Genomic DNA, 16,089 nt, shown 5'->3' with positions numbered 1-16,089 from the left:
GAACTCCGGACCCCACTCCCACAGTTTAACACCTTAAGGCCCGGAACGCAATCCCGGAACTTCGGCTGATCTGAGCCCCGAAAGGCTGCCAGTACCAGGAGGAACTGCACGCTAAGCGGGTACCTGAGAGCTGCCGAAAGCGGTCCGCTCTCGAACCCTGGCTTCACTGCCTACCTCCCGCTCCCATCCCCTGTCGTCTTCCCTTCACTGGTTGGCTACTTCCCTCCCTCCCTCTGGCTGAAGCCCCTTGACAGATAAATGGCTGCAGAGAGGCGGAAGTCTGGATTTTGAAGCTACTTGAACGGTCTCCACCAAAGCCAGGGGTTCCAGCGCGGTGATCACCCCACTTTGCCTTGTGACCTGCAGGGCTTTCACTGTTTAGAAAAGAGACCTATTCATCTGAAGCAGAAAACTTTAGCCTCTCCAGGTTCCAGCTAAGACAAGGACAAGGGTCTGAGTTTCTGGAAACCATGACTTCACCCCCGCCCCCTAGCAGGACCCACCTTCCCTCCGATCAAAATTGGTCCCCAGTTCCATTAAGCATATGATTCTACCTCGGGGAGGTACTTCAGACTAGGCAGGAAGTGGTTAACAGAGCTCTAGGTGAAAGCCAGGTGAGGCACCGCCCATCTTGGCCTCAGGTGAGAGTAGGTGGGGTCTTCGAGGGATACTGACCTTAAGGGTTGTTTTTATTGCCCCCTAGTGGTTAGAACTGGTTTAACACCACTAGCAAAAAGAAAAAAGAAGGAAAAGAAAAAAAAAAAAAAAAAAAAAAAAAAAAAAAAAAAAAACCTATCCGCCAAGACATGGACGAAGTCCCCACGATCTTTGCCCTGCAATCCCCACGCATCGGGCGGTTTCAGCCGCTTCCAGGATCTGCGTGGTAGGATTCGCCTTATGATACTCAAATGTAGCGATACATTTGAGAAGCCGGAGGCCTCTCCTCTGAGGTTCTCTAGTAGAGGGGGTCAGAAGGAAGACACCCCCCAACTTTGCTGCTTCCTCTTTTGTGCCCCAGGCCTTCTCTGACCTCCCAGGCTCAGCATCGAATGCAAATTCAGCGCCAGATTTCAATCTCCTCGGCTTCCCTTCACCTTCATTCCCCTCTAGCCAAGTTGTCTGTCTTCTGAATGTCTCCACTTTGAAGGTTTCTCGCAGCTCACAGTCACTTCCGCCTCCCTGCAAGGCTGAAGTGACTATGCAGAAGCCTCCCGGGTCAGCAAGGCCAAGGGTTTAGAAGGGCTGGCCTCCCACCCTTTCAAGTAGTTCTGAGAGTGGGTTGTTTGTATTGCTGAGGACTGAACCTAGGGTCTCAGTGCTAGGCAACACTTTACCACTGAACCAAATCCCTAGCCCTCTTCTTACTCTAAAAATTTGAAAAAGATTCTCCCTAAAGTTGCTTAAGATAGCCTTGAACTCACTCTAACCCGGGAAGGCCCTGAACTTTTTTGTTTTGGGTTTTTGTTTGTTTGTTTGTTTTTTGGTTCTTTGAGACAGGGTTTCTCTCTGTAGCCCTGGCTGTCCTGGAACTCACTCTGTAGACCAGGCTGGCCTCAAACTCAGAAATCTACCTGCCTTTGGCCCTGAACTTGGAATCCCAGCCTATCAGGTAGCTGGGTTCTGGCCTTTCCCACCATACCCAGCAATGCTTGTGAGTTTTGATAACTAACTCAGTCTTTTCTTTTAGGACTCCTTTTCTGACCAACTCTTCCTTCTTATTCATTCAATAAATATTTACTGAAGACCTACTATGTTCCAAGCACTGGACTGGACACTAGATTTATGTCGGTGATATGACAGGTATGGTCCTTGTCGTCACACAGCCAACAGTCTGGCCAGAGGGAGACAATATGCTGATAATTACAATTCAGTATGAGGGTGGCTTAGGCTGCCCTCAGAACAGATCCTTGAGCTAAGTATAACTAGGAAGCAACATCTAGACTTCTGTGAACCTCAGGGAGATAGAACACACCTGCTAGAAGCCTAAGGAGACCGCAGCAGAAGAGATTTCTGAGGTCTCCCTCTCTATGTTCTTCAAGGAAATAATACATTTTCCCAGGGAAAGACTGGCCTGAAAGACCCCTGCCTATTCACTTTCCAGGCCCGTTTCTTCAAATGTTTTTTTTTTTTTTTTTTTTTTTTTTTTTTTTTTTAATTTTTAAGAGGGCCAGTGAGATGGCTCAGTGTGTAAAGGAGCTTGTTGCTAAGCCTGACCACCTGAGCTCCATTCCAGGGACCCTCATGGTAGAAGGAGAGAAGTCTCACAAACTGTTCTCTGACATGCATGTGGAGACAGGACCTCCCCCCATGAATAACTAAAAATGTTACAGAGAAGATTAGCAGGGCCCCTGCACAAGAATGACATACAAATTCTTAAAGCATTCCTCTCCCACAAACCCCAGGACAGAGTTCCTCTGTGTAGCCCTGCCGGTTCTGAAACTTACACTGTAGATGAGGCTGGCCTCGAACTTACGGAGATCTGCCTGCCTCTACCTTCTGAATGCTGGGACTAAAGGCATGGGCTCAGGACATCCCATTAAAAAAGAAAAGAAAAAGAATCGGGTGAATTTAATTGCAAGTGCATCTCTATTATTTATATTTATCTTGAGATTGTATTTGTTCTTGTGGGTGTTTTGCCAGCATGTGTCTGAACACCACTTTGTGTGCAGTACCCATGGTCACCAGAAGAGGGCGTCAGATCTCCTGCAGCTGGAGTTACAGATGGTGTAAGCTTCCACGCGGGTGACAGGAATTAAACCCATGACCTCTGGAAGTGCTCTGAAATTACTGAGCCATCTCTGCAGGTCCATAAGTGCTTTGTCACCCTGAAGAAACAATTCAGTAACAGGCTTGGGTTGACTTGGCTATGAGTTGGTTTCATCCGTTGTTTTGGGAAAAGAGGCCATGTTATTATGCAGGCCTGGCTGAGCTGGTATTCACTGTATAGTCCAGGCTAGCCTCAAGCTTTCTACAGTCCTACCTCAAGCATCCGAATCGGTGTAGCTATGGGCATGCACCATCAGACCTGACTGCGGTTTTTTTTTTTTTTCTTTCTTTCTTTATTTCTTTTTTGTTTCCTTTTTTAAAAGATTTATTTATTTATTTATTTAATGTGAGTACACTGTAGCTGTCTTCAGACACACCAGAAGAGGGCATCAGATCCCATTACAGATGGTTGTGAGCCACCATGTGGTTGCTGGGAATTGAACTCAGGACCTCTGGAAGAACAGCCAGTGGTTCTCTTAACTGCTGAGCCATCTCTCTGTAGAACCCCAATACACTTGGCTATTTTGAGATAGGGTCTTACTGTGTTGTTCAGGCTAATCTCAAACTCCTAGAGTCCAGCAATTCTCCCAAGAGTTCAGACTATGAGAACATTCTCCCTCCACTCTCCCACAGGCTTTCTCTGTGTAGCTCTGGCTGTCCTGGAACTCACTCTGTAGATCAGGCTGGCCTTGAACTCAGAGATCCTCCTGCCTCTACATCCTGAGTGCTGGGATTAAAGTTGTGCACCACCAATGCCCAGCTTTACTATGGCATTCTTAAGCCCAAGAGAAGAGCTGGTGGTGTGACCCAAGGTCGAGTGCCTGCCGATTGTGTTCAGGGCTCTGAGTTCAATCCCCAGCACAGCTAAACCTAAAGAAACCTAAGAGAGGTTGTCAGAGGCAGGGTCCCAGGAAAAACTGTAGCTGCTTTCCTCTTCCCTTGGCCTGCTGCCCAACTGTTCCGCCAATACTTCATTTTAGAAACATAATCCCTGCTATTTAATCCTTGTGTTAAAGGCTGGAGCCTTCCCTGGGATTGTGCCGGGAGCAGGCAGCACTCGCAGAAAATGCTTACCTTCTGCTTAATTTGCTCTTGAGCACAATACTATAGAAGTGTCCTTTTGAAGAGAGAGGGTTTGCAGGGTGCTGGAAGACATGCAAAATCACATGGCTGGCAAGGGATAGCTGGGAGGTGACCTGGGCTTCTGGATCTCCATCCAGACTCCATCCCACGACACCATGGCAGAGCTGGCTTCCAACTTTCCATTGGATGTCTTCCTGCACCTGGCTCCTTTCCCCGGTGGGGCCTTTGGAGCTGCAGTAGCAGCCTTGACCTCCTTATCTGGATCCTTCCCAGAGTATAGGGTGCCAGGGCTTCCAGCTCTGCACCCCTCTTGTCATGGGACTATTTATATTCCTGTAGCTCTCTAGTTCATTTTAAGTCACCACTGGATTCTAGAGGAAGCCCTGGGCCAGGCAGAGACCGAGTCCCAGCCATTCCTAAACAGCTCTGGGACTTCAGACAAACGCATCTTCCCAGGCCTCATAAAGATCTGTCAAGACCAATAACCAGGTTTTAACTCCTAGGGCATTTGTAACTTGTTGTCCCAGGTTAAGAAGAGGCTCTAAGAGGCCTAGCATGGTGACACAAGCCTGTAATCTCAACATTCAAGATCAGGAGTCCCAGGCCAGTATCAATCAAAACCAACCCAGGTTATGTGATACCTCATCTTTTATTTGTTTTGTTTTAGGACAGGGTTTGAGACAGGGTTGAGACTCTGTATAGTCCTGGTTGCCCCAGAACTACCTCTGTAGAGCAGGCTGGCCTTGAACTCACAGGAATCCACCTGCCTCTGTCTCCCAAGTGCTGGGATTAAAGGCATGAGCCACCAGTGTCCAGCCATGGCACCATGTCTTTAACAACAATATCATCAATAAAAATATACAGCATGAGACAAAGGAATGGGCTGACACTTCTATCTTTCTGCAGCATCCCACAGGCTCAGGGCCATATCCACAGTATCTTCAGGGTTAGGGTGCTGTTTAATGAGGCACCCACACTCTGGCCCCATGTGTGACCCTGTGAAAATTATGGGACATGTGAGCCATACATATGTGGGGCCCCCGTAACTCAACTACTAATAATTGCAGAAAAGAATTCCAGTTTTAGGAGCTGGAGAGAAGGCTCAATGGTTATGAGAACTGGCTGTTCCAGATGGTGGTTCACATTCACCTATAAGTACAATCCCAGAAGGATCTGACGCCCTCTTCTGGTGTGTATGGGCACTGCACACAAAGCAGTGGACAGATAGACATGCGGGCAAAAGTCCCACATGCATAAAAACAAAAAAAAATTTTTTTTTAAATCCACTTGCTATGAATGACTCTGGTCTTCTCGTCACAACCGATGGCCACACTTGTACATGTCTTTCTACTGTTCTGTTCTACCCTCAGTCATCACCAGCACGTTGCAAACAGTAAGCCACCCAATTCCTTACTATGTGGATTGGGGGTACCCCTCAGGTTTTCTTATTTTCCTTTTTTTTCTTCCACATTATTCCAAGACAAAGCTACTTTGCCCCATGCCTGTCTCATGTGAACTCTTAACTCCTGTCCTCTCTGTTCTGTACTACAAGAGCCCTGAAGAGCAAGACGAGGTGCTCCCACAACAGGTGAGGGATAAAATTATCTTGATAGGGAGAAAAGCAGGCAGGCTGAGAATATCAGAGATCAGTAAGGTTTTGTTGTACTCGAGACGGGGTCTCTTATGTATCCCTTGCTGTCCTGGAGCTCTCTACAAAGACCAGGCTGGCCTCAAATTCAGAGACCCACCTGTCTCTGCCTCTTGAGTGCTGGGATTCATGTGCCACCATACCTGGCCTTTGGTTGTTTTTGAGACAGGGTCTTGCTCTATATAGCCCTGGCTAGCCTCAAATTTGTAGACCAGGTTGTCCTTGAACCTGAGATCTTCCTGCATCTATTTCTGGAGTGCCAGAATTATAGGTGTGTACACTATACTGGCTGACCAGTACATTTGTATCCAACAGTAGGTAACTCAGGTATCCGGCCTAAAGGTAAGATGGGGACACTGACCAACAAAGGATGCTGAGTACTGAGGCAGCCTTTATACAGTAAGTTTAGAGGGCTAAGAGACCGGCCTGTAGGACCAGGAGCAAAACCAGAAACAATCCCAGATGTCAGTGGGACTAGACCTCAAGAACCAGCTGCCAGTTCAAATCCTTTCTGATGCTGAACTTCCTACCAACATCTTTGTCGAGCAGTGCTCCAGAACCATCTTGAACACCTCCAGCAACGGGGAGCTTTCTGCCTGAGACAGTAATTCCACTTAAGAGCAGGGATCTGTCTTCCCTTCCTCTGAGCTGAACTCTGGCTCCCAGTGATCGCCACCCAACTGGATCTCACACTTTGAGCTCCCTGCACCTCGTGGGTCATATAGTGTGAGTCTTAGTTCATAGCCCTCCACATATTTGAACTTTAGTGATAACCAACCCTTCTCTCCCAAAGCCCTTTGAGACAAAAAAAATCTCACGTACCCCAGTCTGGCAGCAAACTCAGTATACAGCTGATGTGGATGCTGAAAACAACCCAGATCCTCTGTAAGAGCAAGTGCTCTTAACCACTGAGCCTTCTCCCCAGTCCCTTGCCTTTTTTATGCAGGAAGAACCTCTCATTGGCTGGGCTGGCAGCCCAATGATTGCCTGTCCTCGACTAAAAGCATGAACTACCAAAAAAAAAATGGGCTTTTTGCTTGGTTGGTTTTGTTTTCCAAGATAGTCTCTCTATGTAACCCTGGCTAGCCTGGAATTCTCTATGCAAAAAAAAAAAAAAAAAAATCTCTATGCAAAGTTTTTTTATGTATATGAATATTTGCCTGCATGTATGTATGTGTACTACCTGTATGCAAAATGTCCACAGAGGTCAGAAGAGGGCATTAGCTCCCCTTGACCTTGAGTTACAAATGTTTGTGAGCCACTATGTAGGTAATGGGAACAGAAATCAGGTCCTCTGCAAGAGCAAGTGCTCTTAACCACAGAACCGTCTCTCTGGCACCTAGAACTAGCTCACTATGTAGACAACTCAGAGTCCTCCCCCAAGTGCTGGGATTAAAGGCGTGTGCTTGAAAAGCCAGCTCCAAGCATGCTTTTGAAAAGATGCATTCTGGGGATCCAGATGTGGTAGACATGCTTGTCAAGGAGCCGTTAGTGGCTAAGCAGCCAGGGCTACATAGAAAGACCCTGTTTGGGGGGCGGGGGGAGCAGAATCTACTTTGGGGTGTGTTTGTGGGTAGGCACAAATTTCACAAAGACCATGTGGAGGTCAGAGGACAGTTTTATGGAGTTGGTTCTCTTCTTCTGCTTAACACGCATGATCCTCACCCAGCAAGGCATAAACTGAGCAGGGCAGGTCCGTGAAGGATCAGGGACACACACCTTTGATCCCAGCACAGGAGTCAGAAGCAGGCGGATCTCTGTGTGAGTTCGAGCATAGCCTCAGATGCAGGCCAGACAAGGCTACAAAGACTCTGTTAAAAAACAAACAAACAACCCACAAACTAGGTATGGTGGTGCTCTCAATAATCCCAGCACTAAAATTCTGGGATGATCAGAAGCTTATAGCTGGGTCACAGAAGTGACTTAGCGGTAAAGCACTCAGCTCTCAAATCTAATGAGAGAGGAGACAAAAAGAATTTTAGTTCATAGAGATGAAGACAGACAGGTAGCACACCAATGTTGAAGTTCATACTAGCTCATGTCACATTGAAAAATAGTAAGAAACATGCAGGAGACACTAGACAGGAAGGCCTATGATCAGACGAGCCTCAAAGTCTATCCTGAGACTAAGGAATCAGAAAGGCTCAGAAGCCTTCTGACTTGGAAGAGCCGTGTGAGGACAGCGCAGTGTAGCAAAAAATAAAAATAAAATAAAATAAAATAAATAAAAATTAAAAAATTAAAAAATAAAAAAATAACACACTAATTTTGGAGAGTTCCAAATCTGGATTTGAGTCTCAGCTCTTTGACGGACTAGCATGAGTAAATCAACCCGCGCCGGGCTCCGGTGTCTTCTTGGAAAATGGAATAACTATCTGATCAAGTATCCTGAAGATGAAGACAGGAGTCATGTACAAAGTGGCTAGAACACAGTAGCTGCTCAATGGTAAAGAAAGCAGAGAGATGGGTAGAGGAGGATAGATGACGTGTTTAAGACAGGTCTAGCCTCTGAAGTGTGTCTAAACGTAGTCGGCCCAGGTCTCTCTCTGGGATGTTAGTGAGTACGAGTATGTAGAATGTGGAATGCTTGATGTGGTCACATAGAGAGCTGTCAAAACAGAGGTAGATGAGTACCTTTCCCAGAAGCACTAAAAAGGAGACCGGCAGGGTCACCTGTAGCATCCCTCCAACTCCATATCTGAGAAATGAAATACTATACCCCTCCCAGTCAGGGCCTCATATAGCCCAGGCTGTCCTCAAACCTCATGTTTGGAGAATGACCATGAAGTCTTGATCCTCCTACCTCTACCTCCCAATGTGCTGGGATTACAAGTGTGCACCACCATGCCTGTCCAAAAAAAAAAAAAAAAAAAATCTTTTTGAGATTTTCTTTTTTTCGAGACAGGGTTTCTCTGTGTAGTCCTGGCTGTCCTAGAACTCACTCTGTAGACCAGGCTGGCCTCGAACCCAGAAATCCGCCTGCCTCTGCCTCCCAAGTACTGGGATTAAAGGTGTGCGCCACCACTGCATGGCCAAAAAAAAAAAAAAAAAAAAAAAAAAAAAAAAAAATCTTTATTTACAGGTTATATGATGACACAGTATCCCATTTCTCTGTCACAAGGTTAGAGGGACAGTGAAGTTTTTAAGGGATAGTGACAGGGAAATCCAGAGAGATAGAGATAGAGAGATGACCTGGGGAAGGCAATTCATGTTTAGGGTCCTTGCATTGGGACATAATAGGTACCCAACCTGCTCCTCCCCCACCCCCATTTACCCCACCTCCTTAGATAATGATCAGTGAAGAGAGGAAGACGCTTAGTTGAAATTTGAAAATCGAGAAATCAGAACTGGTTAGGTTTAGGGGCTGTGTCCCATACTGGTGTTAGCTGAAAGGCATTGCTGAGTGTCTCCAAGGGTGAACCAGGGAGACTACCCCGCAGAACGCCCTCAAAAGAAGGTTGATTTGGCTGAACGTAGGAACAGAAACTGTCCAGTGCTGCTGCCTCGCCCCTCCCCCATGTCCTTCCTTTTGGTCAGGGTGCAGTCAACTTAAAGAGGCACCCTCTACCCAGCCACCAGTGCAGCAGACCTCTGCCCAGAACCCACTGGGATCCAAATGCTGTCCCCCTGAGACTCTCTTCTCTGTCCAGGAGGGACAGAGTTCTTGTCTGACCACAGACCCCAGCTAGCTGCTGCAGTCTTAGACTGGAGAAGGGAGAGGTGAGAGAGAGTCCCTAGACAGATTTGCATCGGGGGAAGGACAGAGGAACCTGGGGGAGCTGAGAGGGGAAGACAGGTGAGCACCCTGCACCTAGAAGAGCAGACCAACGGTGGATGAGAAAAGAGAGATTGAGTTGGGGGGCAGAGAAAAAGATTTGCTTAGAAGCTGATGAAGTGCAACTGAGAAGACTGTTGCCATGGTGACAGGTCCAGAGGAGGGAATAGGAATATAAATCGGATTATGAATTTTAGGGATCTTGTATGTGCTGGAGTGGGGGCTGAGACCCCAAAGGCAGTTCTCCCATTACCAGACCTTCTTACTAGACTTCCTTCAGCCGGTGAGGAATACCTTTCCCAGCTGTCACTCCCAGGCCGGAAAAGCAGCGGCTGTGGAGGGCTCTGCGCTCTAGCATGGAGGGAGACAAACTACTCCTGCATTCTTACCCCGAGGTGTTCCCTGCCTCTTGCAGCACCCATCTTCTTTCAGAGCCCCCCAAGAACCCCAAACAAGTTCAGAGGAGATGAACTTGTTCTAAGCATCTACTGTTTGTCAAACACCGTGTTAGGCTCTCTGAGCCGCCGACTCTCTTGCATCACCCGAGTTCAAGGTCAGGGCTGGACCCTGTGCTCCAGTCTCCTTCATCCTCTTCCCAGCCCTCTGCTTACCTCAGGAGCCTGCTTCCTACTCTCCATCTTTCCCTTTAACCTTCAGGCAAGCTGCACACTTGGGAGCCGATCAGAGGATGCACTACTCGGAACTGTCTGCCTCCATTTTTGTATGCTACAGACCGCAAGGCTCGGGGTTCAGAGCTCAGTGGGAGGTTCTGAGGGCTGACTTGGGGAAATGGGGAGGAAAGGCTTGGGTTTCTGGAGCAGGAAGAGGGTAGTGGGAAGCACAGGCCAGGCTGTTTCTAGCAGTCGTGAGAACTCAGAGCTTGAACCAGGACACTTGAGGAACCAGGAAAGCAGCAACCTCCAGTGTGTCAGTCCACATGGCAGTAAGAGTGACTAGGGGTGGTGTGTGTCTGCAGATCCCTCTGCAAGAAGTGGTGGCAGAGACAAAGGAAGAAGGTGGGATGATTTCCCTCTATCCCCGTCCCTTGGGCTTCTGTACAAATAACAGCTTTGCAAAGGGCACCAGTAGCTGACGTGCATGTCAAGCAAGGTCTGGAGAAGTAGAAGGCCAACTTCAGGTTTGTAGCCTGGGCAGCCATGCCAAAACTACCCATCAGCTTCAGGAGGCTGGGAAAGGATTCAAAGCATGATCGACCTCTTCCCGTGACTCTTCTTCCTGGTGACAACCTTGGACTATCAGAGCTGTAGACTGGTTTGGGCTACATCCCAACTGGAAAGTCCCTATTGGTGGTGGCGGTGGCTCAGAAGTGGCTAGGCTTCAAGAGGAACTTTAAGGCAATTCTTGGGTCCTTGGGCCACTTGGCTGAAGACAGAGTCCTACTCTTCTTTGGCTACGATCTCTAGGATCTGTTCCCTTCTGCTGAGGCATTCAGCCCTTCTCCACACTCCATCCTCAACTCCAGGAAGGCTCTTGAATCTCCTTCCCTGTGCCCATCAGAGGTGCTTATAGATACTCTGTATGAGACTGTCTTCCTTACTTTTCTTTCTTTCTTTTTTTTTTTTTTAAGATTCCTGCTTCATTCTTTATTTTAAAGAATTATTTATTTTATGCATATGAATACACTGTCACTCTCTTCCAGACACAGCAGAAGTGGTTGCTGGGAATTGAACTCAGGACCTCTGGAAGAGCAGTCAGGGCTCTTAACCACTGAGCCATCTCTCCAGCCCCCTTCCTTCCTTTTCTATTGCCGTGAAGAGACACCTTGACAAAGGCAACTTATAAAAGAAAGGAAAGCATTAAGTTAGTGGCTTGTTTACAGCTTAGGCTTCTGAAACCTCAAAGCCCACCCCCAGGTACTACCTTTTCCAACAAGGCCACGCCTCCTAATCCTTCCCAACCAGTTCCACCAACTGAAGACCGAACGTTCAAATATATGAGTGTACGGGGATTATTCTCATTCAAAGCACCACAGAGGCTTAGAAGGGCTTAGAAACTATATGATAAGGCTTAGGAGGGAAGATCCTTCTCTGAGCCTCCTCTGATCCAGTCTTCCCCAGGCTGACTGGCTCTAGGTCCATCTCCATACATTTCCTCTTCAGTATCCTCTATGCCCATGTTAGTCCTTCTTGTTTGCATGTCTCCCAGGACAAGCTGTCGTCTTGCACTACCAGGGATTGAACCTAGGACAGAGTGCATGTTAGGCAAATGTTCTACCAGTGAGCCATAGTCTCAGCCCTAGCACCTACAGTCTAAAGAGCTCCCCAGTGGCTTCTCCTTGCCAAAGTCAGGAGCAGATTTCAAATCTTTCTGCTTTCCCTGCTGCTGTTGCTGCCCCTAGTCCTCTCTGCAGGCTTTCTTCTTTGAGCACCAGGGAGAGCAATCCCTCCTGCTCTTTTCTCTTAAGGAAGCTTCTCAACCTCCTTTGCAAGCCTCACTCTTCCTTTGTCCACGGATGTCAAGGTTTCCCAGGCTCTTCCCACTGGCACATGCTCTCCCTCGAGGCTCCCGCTGGCCACCCCTGGGACTGACTGACTGCCTTCATCATAGACCACACCCCCCCTCACCTGCCACATGCCTCAGTATCTTCAGGCCCCTCAATTAGCAAGTTTAAAACAGAACATGGACTAATTCTCTGGACTAATAAGAGCTCTGCCCTTGGTTGCCAGAGCCAGGACTGGAAGATACCCCTGAGCCTTCTCTCCCCTCATCTACAGCCTGCCTGACCTAGCCTCACTAACTCCAGGCCCTGCCATTTGCTCCCCACCCAAACCCTTTTTCTACCATCTTCTGTCCTCTAAAATGTCTCTTAGCTGCTCATATCTGAGCAGATCTGAGCATCACACTCTCCATTCTATAATTCTCAGAGGGTATCCCTTTATCCTCACTGTAGAAATGAAAACTCCTGGGCCTGGAGTGTCACTCAGCGGTGGAGTGCTCACCCAACAGCTCACTCAACATTTGCGAAGCTCCTAGGTTCAATCCCCAGACTGGAGAAAGTTGGGTGAGGGGAAGAAGAGGAGGAGAAAAAAGAAGAGGAGGAGGAAGAAGAGGAGGAGGAAGAGGAAGAAGAGGAGGAAGAGGAAGAAGAGGAGGAGGAGGAAGAAGAGGAGGAGGAAGATGAAGAGGAGGAGGAAGAGGAAGAAGAGGAGGAGGAAGAGGAAGAGGAGGAGGAAGAAGAGGAGGAGGAAGAAGAGGACTACTCTTGAAGAATCTTTAAAAATCTCTCTGGTCTCAGCTACTTCTTCAATATTTTTTTTTCCAGATTCCATTCTCTGACTGTGAATCTGTAGTTTTCTCAGCCTGCAACAATCTTTCTCCACCCCTCTCTCTCCCACTTCATGTGGCTAATTCCTACACTTTCAGCCCTCTACTTCTTCCTCTAGGAAGTCCTTCCAGATACCCCCCACTCCAGTCCATTTAAATTTCCTCTTTGGCAAATTATATTTGGTTAAGAGAAATTCCTCCTTGGCAAAAGTCCTACAGAGAAATCCAGCCTTAGTCTCCTGATACTAAAGCAAGAACAACAGTTGCTAGCTGCCTGCATTGCACATCTATGGTCCTAGCTCCCTGGAGGTCTGAGGCTAGAAGAACCTCCCCTTTAAAATATAATGTTCATGGTAATCGAGATTACCCATTCTGTCAGTTTCAGAGACCCTCGTATAGTCATGGCTTGTTGCCACCAGTACAGCCTTTCTCCAGAGCCTCCAGAGCGTTAAGATGGCCCAGCAGAAATAGCATCTGCCACCAAGTCTGAAAACCCAGAGTTCAATCTCTGAAACTCACTTGGTGAAAGAAGAGAACTGACTTTCTCAAGTTGTTCTTGATCCCCCCACACACTGTGGCCTTCACACACCTACACACCACACACACACACAACTAAATAAATGCAAACATACATACTAATATATACATACATTCATAAACACATACATACATTGTTCATACATGCATCATACATACACCATACATACATATATTATACATACATACATACATACACACCTACATACAGACAAACAAAAAAGGAAAGGAGGGAGTGATAGAAGGAGGTAGGCACACACACACACACAATCAATCAACCAACCAATCAATCAATAGAAACAAAGAAAGAAGGGAGAGAGGGAGCAAGGGAGGGAGAGAGGGAGAGAGGGAAGAAGCTAAGCACCACAAACCTGCAACTCTAGCACCCTGGAAATGAAGCAGAAAGATTAAGAATCCAAGATCATCTCCAGCCTGGGGATCATGAGATCTTATCTCTGAAAACCAAGAGCGAGCCGGTGATGGGAATCAGTTGGTTGAGCATGCATGAGACCCTGGGTTCAGTCCCCTGCACCACACCCCAGCGCCACACCCCAGCGCCACACCCCAGCACCACACCCCAGCACCACACCCCAGCACCACACCCCAGCACCACACCGTGATCCCAATCCTCTGGGATTTCAAAGGAGAAGGAAGGAAGGAGAGAACAGAAGGAAGAGCAGCTAGGCATGTCGCTGCACACCTATACTGCCAGCCCCGAGGGAAGACCTTATCTCTAATTAATTAATTATAGCACAATTACGCTAACACACACTAAGGTCACATTTCTTGGGAGGCTGAAGATCAAGAGTTCAAGAACAGCCTGGGCATCAAAACAAAACAGCTTTAAAAGATAAATTAATAAAATCCAGAGCCAGAAGCAAGGCTGGCAGGGCATACCCCAAAAAGAGATGACCTGAATTTGGTCTCCGGGACCCACAGAAGGAGGAGAAAGCCACCGCACAAGTTGGTTCCACATGTGTGACGTAGCACACATGCCAGGGTTTCTCAGTGTAGCTCTGACTGTCCTGGAGCTCACTTTGTACACCAAGCTGACCTGGAACCTACAGAGATCCCCGTTCCTCTGGCTCTTAAGTGCTGGGATTAAAGATGTCTGCCACCATGGGGTTCGATTTGTTTTATTCTATGTATATGAGGGTTTTTCATGCATGAATATCTGTGTATGGAGTGTGTGTATGTGTGTATGTGTGTATGTAGTGTGTGTATGTGGGGGGGGGGCGGTGTTTGGTGAGCTTGGAAGTCAGAGGAGGGCATTGGATCTCCTGGAACTGGAGTTATAATGCTGGGACCCAAACTTAGGTCCTCTACAAGAGCGCAGTTGCTCTTGTCAAAGAGCTGTCTGTCCTGTTCCGACGCTAGCACCTTACCTCCCAGCTCTGGGTTCTGCTGTGTTCGTTCCTCACGTATGGATGCTGCTTTCCCGAGGTTAGGGAGAAGCTCCGTGGCACCAGGTCCAGTAGGTAACCTTCACTGCTTCACTGTTCCCTCAAATTTGTTTGTTTGTTTTTTTCGAGACAGGGTTTCTCTGTGTAGCCCTGGCTGTCCTGGAACTCACTCTGTAGACCAGGCTGGCCTCGACCTCAGAAATCTGCCTGCCTCTGCCTCCCAAGTGCTGGGATTAAAGGCGTGCGCCACCACTGCCCGGCTTAAAATTATTTTTCAATTGATGTGTATGTGAGTGTGTCCCTTGAATGTGTGTGGTTGCCCTCAAAGGACCAAAGGAGGAGCCAGAGTCCCCTAAACTGGAGTTACCCATAATCCTGAGCCTCCCGGTGCCTGTGCTGGAAACAGCTCCAGGGCTCTGAAAGAGCAGCGGGCACTCAACTGCTGAGCCATCTCTCCAGCCCCAGACACGGCATTATTGGAACTCGATCTACCCTTTCTTCTCTAATATTCATTTCTTCTTTATAGACTTCTCTTCCTCGACTCTTTTAAATGCCCTCCTCTGCCACCTCAGGAGCCTGTTTGTGGATGTCATCATCCCTTTTATACTCTGAGTCTCGTTCCACTGTCAAAAGGGGAATCCTGTCACATGCCTGTCTGTGCTAATGACTCTCGTGCACCCATTATAATGTCCTCTTGGTTACTTCCCAAGGCAATTGGATTGGTTGGCTATGACCGTTGGGGAAGCCACCAACAGTGTAGTAACTCCTAAGTGCAAACATTTGTCCTGAGAGTCAGGCATTTGAGCAAGACCTGTTGTGTGTGTAGGAAGGGGCAGAGGAATGCTGCTTCAAGAAGTCGTGGTGAGGCTGGCAGCTGAGACTTCCTTGATGCTAGAAGACTTAGACAAAGCTCCAAGCCTTCCCCGAAGCTTTAGTTCCTTGCCATGGAGACCTCACCTCACCATGGAAGTGCTTCTGTCTCCTTTAGAGTGAGCAAGGAGGAACATCCGGTCACGTGAATCATTGCTTGCTGCCCTTGGGGGAAGGGGGCTTCTGAGACAGATGTTCGTCTTACATCCTGTACTGTCTGGTTCTATGTAGCAACTTGACATAAGCTGGAGTCACCAGAGAGGAAGGAGCCTCCATTGAGAAAATGCCTCCCTGAGATCCAGCTGGAAGGCATTTTCTCAGTTAGTCATCAGATGGGAGAGCCCAACCCATTGTGGAGCCATCCCTGGACTGGTGATGCTGAGTTCTATAAGAAAGCAGGCTGAGCAAGCCACAAGGAGCAAGCCAGTAAGTAACATCCCTCCATGGCGTCTGCATCAGCTCCTGCCTCCAGGTTCCTGTCCTGTTTGAGTTCCTGCCCTGACTTCCTTTAGTGATCAACAGCAATGTGGAAGTGTGAGCTGAATAAACACTTGTCTCTCCAATTTGATTTTTGGTCATGGTATTTTGTTGCAGCAACAGAATCCCTGACTAAGACATGGCCTAAACTAGACCTAGAACCACTACAGTTCAGGCTGGCCTTGACTTATAAATCCTCCTACCAAAGTCTCTTGAATGCTGGGATTATAGGTGTGCAGTGTCTT

At 47.8% G+C, this 16,089-nt stretch overlaps 1 non-coding gene across 1 annotated transcript; it reads left to right on the top strand.

Moving 5' to 3' along the window:
* The first annotated feature begins 2,288 nt into the window (after window positions 1-2,288).
* LOC143439478 (U6 spliceosomal RNA) lies at window positions 2,289-2,393 on the top strand. Its single transcript, XR_013107700.1, has one exon. It is a non-coding gene; the product is annotated as a U6 spliceosomal RNA (small nuclear RNA).
* The last annotated feature ends 13,696 nt before the right edge of the window (window positions 2,394-16,089 follow it).

The sequence above is a fragment of the Arvicanthis niloticus genome, chromosome 26 (assembly GCF_011762505.2).
Source record: "Arvicanthis niloticus isolate mArvNil1 chromosome 26, mArvNil1.pat.X, whole genome shotgun sequence".
NCBI classification, from domain to species: Eukaryota; Metazoa; Chordata; class Mammalia; order Rodentia; family Muridae; genus Arvicanthis; species Arvicanthis niloticus.
The sequence above is the reverse complement of the archived record's forward strand: the minus strand, read 5'-3'. Positions and strand labels throughout refer to the sequence as shown.